We start from the raw sequence: 12,235 nt of genomic DNA on the forward strand, positions 1-12,235 counted from the left end.
CTTTGAGAATACTTTTACTCCACACTCAGGATGTATGCATACCTGTGACCTTTCAGAGTAGGTCATCTGGCAGGCTGGGCTGACTTACAGCCTTTCTAAACAGTGTGCAGACTCCACCCAACGATGGCGCTTTGGCATGTGCCAGCATGGCGCTGACATACTTTTTATGTTTAACATGGCAAAGTGGAAGCCTCACATTGAAGCAGCAGGAAGGTTTTAATGAAAACCTGGCTTAAAATTTTACAATTTTTATTTTCATTTTTATTTGGTTGGTTGCATTTAGTTCTTAATGTGGAGTTTAGTTTCTTCATAATGAAAAATATTGTTCTGGAAACAAATTGTGGATCTTTTCACTTCTGGGATACACTGTTTGACTAGTGAATCATGGGAATTAGTGACACATCTGTGGCAACCTTTACAAATTCATAATCAAAATTGACTTGACCTTGAGTGCCCAGAAAGGCGCCTTATAAATAAAATGTATTATTATTATTATTATTATTAAAATTGTGAAATATATTTTTGCTTTCTATGTTCTATCTTCAGTAACATTCCAAATTTAAAATGTAACTATAAAAATCCTGTAAATATAGCTAAGGCTCTGGAAGTAAAGTCTGGTTAATGCACTTCACTTCTTCCTAAAACTGACGGCCTGCACCCTCTGAGGAATTAAATTTGATTAGGACCAATTCAGCAACTGCTTCCTTTTGCAGTCAATATGTTGATTCTATTGGGCTTGACATATGTGTACCGTTGTAAGCGTAACTATCAATTACGACGTCCAAGTGAAAATGCTACCGTTTAATCCCATTCAATTGTGAGCTTTATTTACTATTTAGATACACATGGATGGTAATTTTGGTTTTAATGTAATAATCTATTAATTAATCATCCGACACGTAATCTGATTATATTCTGAGTCCGGTTGATTTGTTTTAATCATTTGTTGAGCAGATTTGTTAAATTTCTATCTCATATATGAGATGAATTCATATTCATTGTTGGATTCTCTTGGTTTGTTATCTTTTTCTAGAGAATCCTGCTTTCAGTTCAACAGGAATGCCCAAATGTGACTTTTAAACGAATTTAATGATTTATAAAGAAGCTATGCTGCTACTTACTTGGGCAATACTGGATTTAATTGTGTCTGACCAAAGTTCTTAGAGAATATAGAGTAAATTTGAGCTTTCGTTTCCCAGCTAATGACTGTAGTGTTATCATTTCTCCTACCAGCAAGCCAGGCAAAAAACGATGGCTGACCCACATTTGGAACTCCATTTGAGGGGAAAGGTAACAGGAAGTTGTAAAAGAAAAAGAAGAAGAAAAGAAAAACAAAGGAAGTGCATGGGGAAGTCGTCAGAGAAAAACAAAAGTCTTCTCGTTCTTGTTTTGCTGATTGGTTGAAATGTGTGTCACAGGTTATTTTCCTTAACAGGTGTCTTTGAAACTTAAAATACACTCTTACAGAAAAGAGGCAGCACTTATGGTAGGTCCCCTTTTATGTCCGACTTCTTTAAAAATACCAGCACCATATTATTTCTTATATAAATTTACTCCTCATTTTAACCCATTTTCAAGGACTTGCTCGTGCTCTTGCTGCTAAAGGTTACCCCCTCGAGCGGACTCACAGAGGTTACTCATGTAAACAGTGCTGTGGGGACATTTAAAGTGCGTTACTTATGCATTAAGCGCGTGTTTGAGATTACAATCTGCCCCCTAATGCTGGCCACCGCTGCTTTCCTTCGCTCGTGTCGCTCAGCCGCCGCTCCTGCTGCTGCTGGCGTCGTTAGCCTGGTATTGAGCTACCAGCTGACCTACTTTCTCCGCCGCCCGCTCCTGTTTACAAGCCTCCGCGAGGATGTGGAGTACAGTGGCCGGACCGGGGAAACCGACATAACTCGGCGCTCGCGCTCACCACACCGGGGTAAAAATCTTAGCACCCGCTCACGGCGGGTAAGACTGAGCGGACGATCGCTGAGAAGATCAGCGCTTAAACTTAGGAGCTGTTATGCAATTTAACGATTTCAGTCTGGTCAGTCGGAGGCTGCCACCAGAGCTCGGCTACTATACTAATCATTACTAAAAAAGAGATAGAAAAGATGATTAAACTTGAAATCCGATCTGCTTTTTTACCCGGACTGTCGTTATTCAGGTAGGTGAGATTGAAACCTCTCTCCAACTTGTCATAATTCTGCTAGCAGCCTTACATCATCAAAGTTCACGGGTGACCTCTTTTCAGCAAGAAAAGAAAAGTGCATGTGTCATTTTAAAGCGTGCTTCGTCAGCCCGGAGCTCAGAATGCTGACAAGTGTTCCGATCGCATCGATTACGAGGTGAAACCCGTCTTTGTTGTCCTTCGTCTCTTTACTGAAGACAATTATTGCAAATGACAGACTTTCCTTTAGAACGCCTGCTGGAAATCTGTACAAAGTAAATTACTTCTCGGGGGGCGTTTGAGCCCATTTCATGTGTGCGCTTGCAATTATTATGTCTTTTTTTCAAGGCAAGACACTCCACTTTATGAAAGGTTGCACAACCCGCTGAGGATCTGGTGCATAGGCTACATACCTGAGGGTGGTAGAGTCATTCATCGGTGTTCATACGTGGGTGTGCTGTTTGTAGACGACGTTTTGTTTGTGAATGCTGTTTATTGGAAACATAAAGGAACTGCTATTATCCCAATGACCAGTTATGATGAATTGTTTTATATAATTGCAGCTATTTTCGGATTGACTGAAAATCCAGCATTCTTGTCAGACTTCAGACTGTAGAAGGAGTGTAATTTTTCATTTGAACAAAAACTCAATTCATATCTTTACTTCATGGTTCACATCGATTCATAGTCAATATTGGTTCATTTTGAAGAATCTGATCCGATTCACTGACTTAAATGGATCCAGGACATCTTTAGCCAAGACGTCAACCAGTGTGAGTCTGTGATAAATACCTGATACTGAACAGCGCAGGGGAAGTTTTCCAGATTTCTTGTATTTCTAACAAGATACTTAAGACTAAATGAAAGGACGGCTCTGTTGGGTGTGTGCAGGATTGGCACATGGAAAACCAGGGTTCCTTTTTCCAGGGGGTGCGATTAGCTGAAACCAATGTGGATCTTTAGGCAAGACCCTTCACACTACTGCCTACCTATGTAGCCACAGGGGGGCCCAGGTCAGGATCTCTCTGTGCTGGGTGTCTCTATGAAACCCACTCACATTTTAGTTTCATAAAGTTCAACCCACTGTTGTTTCTCCACATCAAAATAATACAAATGGAACATTATTAAAACATTCTACCACACTGTACGGTCACATGTTTGCTAAATTCAAAGTGTTTCCACACATTGGACTGGAATGATGGTTGATCATTTTTTACTGACATCACATGTGTGCTGTCCGCCGGGATAGAACTTAGTCGTTTTTACGTTATAGTTAAATAAACCTACCATACCTCAATTTAAATGCTATTTTCCAATGTCCATTCGATTCAATTTATTTCATTTTGAGATGATTTTATAATGGTACAGGATGATTCAATTAACAATTTGCCTCAGACAGATAGATCTGGTTGGATTGCAGGAACTGTTAATCGATTGAGTCAATTAATCGTCACACCCCTAAAATATAGGTGAAATATTTTGGGGGTTGTGATAGAAAGAAGTCATCAAGGCACTTGGTGAGAAAAGTAAAAAAAAGTGTATTTAAAATTTCTTTTAAATGTATGCATACATCGAGAGAGATTCATTTGATGACCACTGGAGTAAGGTCTGCATTTCTCTTTTTCCTCCCATGCTGTTTGAGAGGGAAATCCTAATGAGGAGCAAAACTGCAAAAAATAAATCAGATGTTGGGTTTGAAACTGTTATACAAGAAACAAAGAATCCTAACAAGAGGTTCTTTGTGGTTCTAATCTGAGCCCAGGACACAGAGTATTTTGATTTTAACAGCTGCAACAGTGGCCTTGAATTTCCAACAGAGAGTAAGAAGTTTAAAAACTCAGACCTTTTGACCTCAGCTTTTTTTTTATAAAGTTGTAAATGAAAAGGATAAAGATAAAAGCTTTCATCTGAAAGTGCAGCATATATGCATACTACGATGCGTTAAAGAGCAAAAACTCATGGTAAAAGGACATTTGTCTGTGTTATGTTAATAATTAACATGTGTTTTATCTTGAGCTTCCAAATGAGAAAGTACACTGAGTATAAAGTGTGTTTGTGTTTAGGTATATATAACTTAACCTCTGCAGGATGTCAGCTGTACAATAATACCAAACATACCACAAGTTGACGTCAAACTAGGCCATAAGGAAGCAACCGCAACTGAAAACAAAGTGTATAATGTGTTTTTCATTGCCTCTTTATATCATAATCTTTATGAAAATAACTGTAATGACCTGTCATCATGCTGGCTCTCCATACAGCTTCTGTACCATTTATTGTTCTCGCATGGCATTCAAAATGGGCCTGCTGGTTCCAAGAAGCTAAAATCCTATAGACTTCTAATGAGAAATAAACAGCTATTACTCAGTCATTTCTCATAATAACCATTCATACCTTATTTTTTTAATACCTTGTTGCTAATACTAATTTTGTTTTCATTATGTCTTTTGTTGTACAAGTTATTCCAGTTCTAAACTGACCAATCAGATGCTTCAGTAAAAGTATGTCTCACATTGAACACTTGAAATGTTTGACAGATTTCAGGTAGTCCGCTTTCAAGTGGTGGGGGTGTGGAGCTTCATCAAGATCACTCCTGATTGGCGAGAATGGTTGCCACAGAAACGAGGACTCTGACTGACCAATCACAGATTAGTGGCGATTTCTGATTTCAACATGGCAACATCCATAGTGCAAAAAATGGTGATTGAATTGACTTTAGTAACACCTTAAAGACCCAGTCCAGTGAAAATATTATTTATTTATTTTTGTAACATGTTCTTTTAGCATTTTTCTTCATAACAGATGACCTATATAAAAGAATGTATGATTAAAACAGAGTATTTCTTAATTCAAGATGTGCTGGATCAGAAAAGCAGATGCTTGAAAAAGCTCAGACTAATGACGCAGTTACTGAATTGGGCGTGCCAAAGTCTCTCTTCCCCAACCCTAACGCGCACCCTGGCCTGCTCGTGCTTATGTCCTACCTCGCCTCTGGCTGAAAACTGGATTGAGCCAATCAATGAGGTATATAGGCTAGAGGTGCTACACTAACTTGTTGTGCACGCAAAGTTGGACGCCATATTGGATAGGTCAAGATGGCGGCTCACTGTTGATACAATTGCACAAACAGTGCTTGAAAAGCAAGGATGTGACTTTTCCACAAGTAAATGATTACTGTCAGCCAGGGCTGCACGATATGAGGAAAACTAGCGGTATTGGTGATTAATATTGCGATAACGAAATAATTTGCGGTATATAAAGAAAGAGCAGGAGGCGAACATCTAACATGAAAGGGCTCTATCTGATTGGTCAACAACGTGAAGGGGTCCATCCGAATGGCCAAATGCATAAAGGGATTTATTTTATTCCTTAAAGGCTTCAAGTTGCCATAAGATTGTTTTAGCACATTTAAGGTAACCATTTATTGCAATTTTTGCTGTCTTTTGCAATATATACATTGCACAGCTTGATATTGCGATAACGACAAATTTGCGGTATATTGTGCAGGCCTACTGTCAGCTAATAAAGGAGAATGTCTAGAGAACATTTTAGGAAGATCTGAGTGAGTTCACTCTCAGAATACTGAATGTTAAGGTTGATCTTGTAGTCTATTCAAAGCCAATGAGCAAAAGCCAAGGCATTAGAGTTCTCACTACTTCCATGTTTTCTGGCAGGACCACCTATCTCTTGTTTTTTGGAGGATGACCCATTGAATTGACTCATAATACTAAGCAGAGGAAAATAAACTAACCAGGATTCCCTTGGTAGTGGAAAGCGAAGACTGCTGGGCATATCCCCCACAGCGGTGTGTTGCGATTTGCTTTAACTCAACAAGCCCTGGCGTGCTTTACAGCGAACACTGTCCGGACCTTACCGCACCGGGCCCATGGACTGAAGTGCTCACTACTTCCTCGCTCCTGTCCGTGGGGCCCCCCGGACTGGTGAAATTGTCTTCCACAGTTCTCAGTCCGCCCCAGGCGTGGACCAGCCCCCATACAATGAGCGCAAGGGGTCTGCGGCGATGTTGGCTACCCATTTTCAAACATGAACCGAGGAGTCTAACAGTGTGTGTAAATCTTAGTATGTGTGTAGATTTGAATACAATCACAGCCATTTATCAGATACGCATTGCGTTTCCTTTATGATGACTATAACAATATTTTTATTTAAAAAAAGTTTGAGATATTGTGCATCTGTTGCATCTTGTACAAAAACATTAACACCATGACCTGGGTCTTAATTTTGTGATGATCAGAGTTTTTTTCTTTTTAGAATTTGTACCATAGTTAAGTATTTTACGGTCAGAATTAAAAGAGTACTCGGAACAATGCCACAAAAAAAATGTTTTTGGTTGGAGTGGGACTTTAAAAGGTAGTAACAGAGTCTTGACAGACTGTAAACTAGATGGGTTCTGTGGTATTGTTAGTATCAGCATTGTAGGTTTAGGGGCATTATGTTCTGAGTTGTTTTTGTTTTGTTTTTGTGAAAAATTAAAAAAGAAAAAATTATTGAGCTTCCATTTTTATAGAAAATATTCCATGATGTTTTATTACCTCAGTGGGTACCAAAATGACTAGACTAGTTTTTGTTGATGTCTTTAAGCCTTGTGTTGATGAAAGGGGCTTTCCCTAATCAAGCATTATTAGACGGATACGTTTATTTATTTATTTTGGCTATTTGAGTCCTTAAAAAAATGACAGAGCAGGGTTGCAACACAGACAAAACCAATGAGAGCAGCACCCACATTAAAAACAGTCTGACAGACTTTCTAGAGGACAAGCCCCATGCAGTCCAATAATAAATATAGTCCTTTTTGGTTTCAATATTGCAATATGTTACAGGTGCTATAATTAATCCACAAATACATCAGTGTGACAGTTTGTGTTTTTAGATAAAGGTTTTTGTGATTAACACACTTTTATTTCAGACTCAGATGTGGTCCATAGAAAAAAGATACAAATACAGTATACATAATAAAAAGTAAAAAGATATAAATTAAAAAGAGTATAATCGCTGTATCCAGTGTTTCCCAGGGCAGAAGTGTAGCGGCATGAGCTTCTTTTGGGATCAGTCAGAGACATGATAATTGAGTTCTTAGATTTGTCCAGGCGTTCCATAAGGCTGTATGTAAGCTTACGCAGTAGTGCTTCACAGGTAGGGATGTGAGCATCCACAAACAGCTGACTGGCTCTGTACCACCTGGGCACCTGTAGCAGAAGCCTAAAAGCATCATTATAGGCCACTAAGAATTTGCGGAATGTCCCACGTCCATAGTTCCACCAAAGAGGGGCCGTATACAGAGGAGTGCAGTAAGCTCTGAACAGCGAACACTTCACTTGAAGAGAACACGTACTGAATTTTTTCATCAGCATGTTTGCCTGAGCATAGAGTTTACAGTACTGTCTCTGAATGTCTCTATCATCCCTTCAATCATCAGTAATGAAATGTCCAAGGTATTTGATAGATGAGGTTTGTTCCAGAGGCGTTCCACAAAGCTTAAAAACAGGAAAGTTTACATTTCTGTCGTCTTTGGTCCTTACAATCATTACTTTTCTTTTGGAGGGATTGTAGTTTATATCAAAGTCTCTGCCATAGTCAGAACAAACTTTTTAAAGTGTTTGTAACCCAGCACTGTAGGGGCTAAAAATGACAAGGTCATCAGGATACATAAGTACATAAGATGATAAAAGGTTTGACATCCAACAACACACCCAGTTTTGCACAGATTCAGATTAGTGGGGGTTGTTATAGTTAGCAGATTGAGCTATATACACCTGTGCCTGTATTAACTGGACGATAGTTTGAATTAAGTTCTGGCTGTCTCCATTCTTTCCAAAGAAATAGTCTTTTTTTTAAATCAGTTGTTTCCTTGGAGTGAGCAGCATAAAATATAATAGAAGCTTTAATCTCCCAGTGGCCAATTTACAGAAAGTTATGATTCTACAAGATTTTTGTTGAAACGCTGGAGTTAGCTGATATAGTTAAAACTTTAGATGTAGATATATCTGTGTAATGTTAGCTGTGATTACTTCAGTTTTAGGATGTTACTTAATGTTGGTAGATAAATGAAAGCAAAGGTTTTAGTTCAGATTTTATTCTCTGCAATATTCCTTTTCAGTTGTGAGTGGTGTCCACAGGCCAGCTTTGGGTAAGAAGCTGTTTCCTCAACATTACAGTGGTAAATAATTTGTTGTTCTTTTTTAATAGAAAATGTCCAGATGTTTTAATGGTTTGTTTTTTGGCTAAACATTCTCACTTTCCTCTATGGCTAGTCTATATTTTCTGGCTTTAGATTCAGGATTGCAGCGTCTGCAGCCTTTTAAGAGAAATCCTTTTATTCTCAGTGGGGCAGCTTTCAGACCGCACTGCTTCAGTCTCGGTTCTTTAGTTTAACTCAAAAGCTCGATATGCCCTAAGCAATAGAACATGGTCAAAATTATTAGCTGTCTGAGTGGACTGTCATTGTTGCACATTCATTCCCTTTAAGAGCGTGTTAACATTAAGTGTTAATGATGAATTTGAACCTCCGTGACTTGTGCTGCGAGTTCAGGTTTTAGCAAAACACTTTAAAAGCTTGAGGGCATGAGTGTAATTAGACGCTGATGTCTTTCAGCTCTGAATTTGGTTTCATTTTACCTGCAGCCCTGCAGGATGAAGACATTCCAGTTATGGCTGCACAGTGACTGAACCCAGCTAACGTTAGGTTATAAATGAACTAATGCCTATATGAATTGATTGGTGCTGTTTATACAGGAAATATAATCTGTATTGATTTGCATGCGCGTATATACAATAGGGTTTTTCTTCATTTTTTTATGAGACATTGTCAGATTGTTAGTAGTCTGCATGGTAGGAAGGAACCTTTCTTGTTGTCTTGTTTGTCTTGATTTTGTCTTAAAAGTGAAACAGAAAAGACTTTTAGTTTTCCTTCAGTAAGAATAAAAATGAAAATGTCTGATGACTCGTATTTGCCTATCCATTTCTATTTTTGAATCATGCAAATAGCGAGGTCAAGCAAATGTGTACATTTGTAAACCAATAGTCGCCGTCTAGTAAATTCAAGATGGTGAGCTAAAAATAAAACGACACCAGCTCATTAGAACCATAAATTGACCTTGTTTGTTTGGGAGTGAAGGTCTGATGAATGAATGAGTTTGGGTGAAGCACCCCGATGCACAGATCGTTGGGTTATGTCACATATGTCAAACTCAAGGCCCGGGGGCCAAATGCGGCCCTCCATGTCATTTTATGTGGCCCCCGAGAGCATAAAAGTTTTTGATTTCTTAAAATAAAAAATAAAAATTGGTGTGTATTTATTCATATCTAGGGGGAATCTGCCTTGAAATATCGGATTGGGCAACTATACATTAGGACTTAAACACTGTCCATATAACCTAACCTGACAGAATCAAATTTAAAAGGATTTATGCTAGAATACTAGCAAACATGTTTTCTATGCAACTGTAATTGTCACTTTCAAAAGTTATAATAAATAAATAAATTATTTGTTTAACATTAAGGAGTAGTTACATGTATGTTTCATTACATTTAGTTACATGTACAAGTTATATCCGGCCCTTTGAGGACAACCACTATGCTGATGTGGCCCTCGGTGGAAATGAGTTTGACACCCCTGGGTTATGTGGTTAAAATGTTGAGTAATTATTGATTGTTTATATACTTCTCTTATTCGTCTGTTTTTTAAATTCCTAAATGTAATGTTTTTACTCCAACAGCTGTCAGACTATTAAAATGGTTCCAGCATGGGATTGGGATGTTTCTCTATTTAGATTTTTCCTTCTGAGTATTGTTTTAAAGATCTACTCCAATAAAAAACATGGTTTGGGTGTTCTTAACATGTTCTTGTAGCATTTCTCTCATGATGGAGGACATAAAAAGATAAAAATTTAGATTAAAATGGTGTTTGTGAGTATTTCTTTATTCAAATTGTTGTGAATCAAGAGCAGAAAAAAAAACATTTAAAAAAGCTGGCAGTTGTAAAATTTACGGTCGGCAAGCCACAGGCTCCCTCCTTCGGTCCATTCTAATGTATTCACTTGCAGTCAAATAAATCCATGTACATCTTTGTTTTCCTCGTCTGAGCTGGCGTCTGGCTCAAAACCGTACGACTGGAAAGCTCCAATATTGCTCGACTTTTTGGTTGCACCGCTACTTTTAAGTTGGGGTTGTGAGGGGCTGTAAGCTGGCTGGAGAGTGTGTGAACAAAGAGATGATGGGAAATAAAGTAAAGTTTCCTCCATGGCAACAGTTCTGCCCCCAACTCAGAGGCAAAATCCGGATGAACTTCTCTGCCGCTCTGCAGAAACTATGTCCCAAAAAGTGACACAGGTTTTTTGATTTAGGCTAAAAACAGCATAATCATAATGAAAAGACCACTGAAAACTCTTTTACAATACATCAAAAGATGATTAGAGTGGGACTTTAACATGCTCCTGTGGCATTTTTCAAAACATTTAGGACATCAAGAAAAAAAAGTTCAAAGCTATCAAGAAAATTTAGCTTAAAATGTAATTTTATTGAAATCGGTGTGAATCAGAAGCAAACAAAAATGCTATTTAAAAAAAGAGCTTGTTTGTGAGATTAAAAATACGCTGGGCAGGCCAGAAGCTCCCTGCTCTGAGCTCTCAGCAACAGGGAGGGGAAAGGGGGACAGAGTTGCTCCGTACAAACAGTCCCACCGAGCACTCACAGGCGTATTTCTAATAATTTACTGTTGCTCTGTAGAAACAATGTCCTAGAAAACAACACAGGTTCTTTTGATTTTGACTAAAAATAATAGTAATTAAAAGACCACTGGGAACACGTTTAAAATATATCAAAAAATGATTGGGGCTGGTCTTCAAACAAGAGGGTTTTGAATGGAACCTGCCAAAATAAACACAGTCATAAATATCCACACTCGAATGACCTTTGAATACACAAAAGATAAAACAAGCTGCTTATTGCCTATTTAAAAAAAATCTTTGTTTATTAGTTTTAGATTAGTTTATCTATTAGTTTCTTGGCAGAGCAGCTATTGCGTTATTTTGATATTGATATTGTTAAAGTTTTATTTGAATACTATTTTCTAACTGGGTGGTATTTAAAGTTAAATTTAATACAAAATCAGGCACATACTTGTGTTTAATAAACTCCTGTGTCTGCCAAAACTTTTATAACAAAGGTTGAGCCTAAAATCGAAATAAAAAATACCCTTACAAGTTTGTAAAGGGCTCTAATATAAACCCCTCTCAAATGGTTCATCTCTGCAGTTACCGGAAATTTGATGATTATTGTGTCTCTTTCCCAGTTTGGAGCATTCAAATTTGCATTAACACAATTCCAAGATGAAAAAAATGGATAATCATCTGAGAGAAGTAAAGCTGTTAGCAAATGATTTTGGAGTTCAGAGCTCTACAGTCAGATAGATTATTGTAAACACAATTAGGCATTCAAGACCCCTACGAGTAAAATCTCAGACTCCATGGACTCTCAGTCGGCCAACGTTTGTGACAACAAAGTACGAGGAAGACTAAACAAATATAGGTTTCTTTGGAAGGGGTTTCTAAAAGAAAGCCATTTATGTCGAAAAAGAACAAAGAAGCAAAACCCAGCTCCACAATCTGCATCTGAACGAACCGCAAGACTTTAAAACAATGTGGGATAGATGAGACCAAAGCAGAGTTGTTTGGGCTTTTAATGTCCAATGCTATTTTTGGCTAGAGCCAAACAGATCTTTGCCAGAAACATCTCATACCAGCTGTCAAAGACAATGATGTAGGGCTGATGATTTGGCATTCTTTTTTAACTGCAAGACCTGAACATCTTCCAGTCACAGAGTAGATCTTGAACTCCCAACCTAATTTTTAAGAATACTATATCCTGTACTCCAATCTGGAAAAGCTGTAGACCAGTGTTTTGTTTGTATTTTTGTTTGTTTTGTTTGTTGTGTGTGTGGTGGTTCATAGAGCTCATGTAAAGAAATGTCTCGTGTAAACTTGACTAAAAAGGATGTCTTGTTTTTGCAGGATGCCCTGCATTCGGCGCACTGCTTTAAAGACTCACTCCGATTATACAATT

The 12,235-nt window shown here is 38.1% G+C and overlaps 1 protein-coding gene across 9 annotated transcripts in view; it reads left to right on the forward strand.

Moving 5' to 3' along the window:
* The window catches only part of LOC101172430 (neuronal PAS domain-containing protein 2), a 44,928-nt gene that overhangs the window by 13,961 nt on the left and 18,732 nt on the right, over positions 1-12,235 (forward strand). Inside the window, exon 1 of one of the 9 annotated variants that reach the window (XM_020708977.2) lies at positions 1,081-1,486. The exons of 6 other annotated variants lie outside the window; for them this stretch is intronic. The gene's annotated coding sequence lies outside the window, so the exon portion shown is untranslated. Of the gene's footprint in view, positions 1-1,080; positions 1,487-1,633; positions 1,925-1,944; positions 2,153-12,235 lie in introns of those variants that run through there. 2 more of the 9 variants (XM_011483641.3, XM_020708974.2) reach the window with 2 other exon arrangements.

Source organism: Oryzias latipes, chromosome 14, assembly GCF_002234675.1.
Source record: "Oryzias latipes chromosome 14, ASM223467v1".
NCBI classification, from domain to species: domain Eukaryota; kingdom Metazoa; phylum Chordata; class Actinopteri; order Beloniformes; family Adrianichthyidae; genus Oryzias; species Oryzias latipes.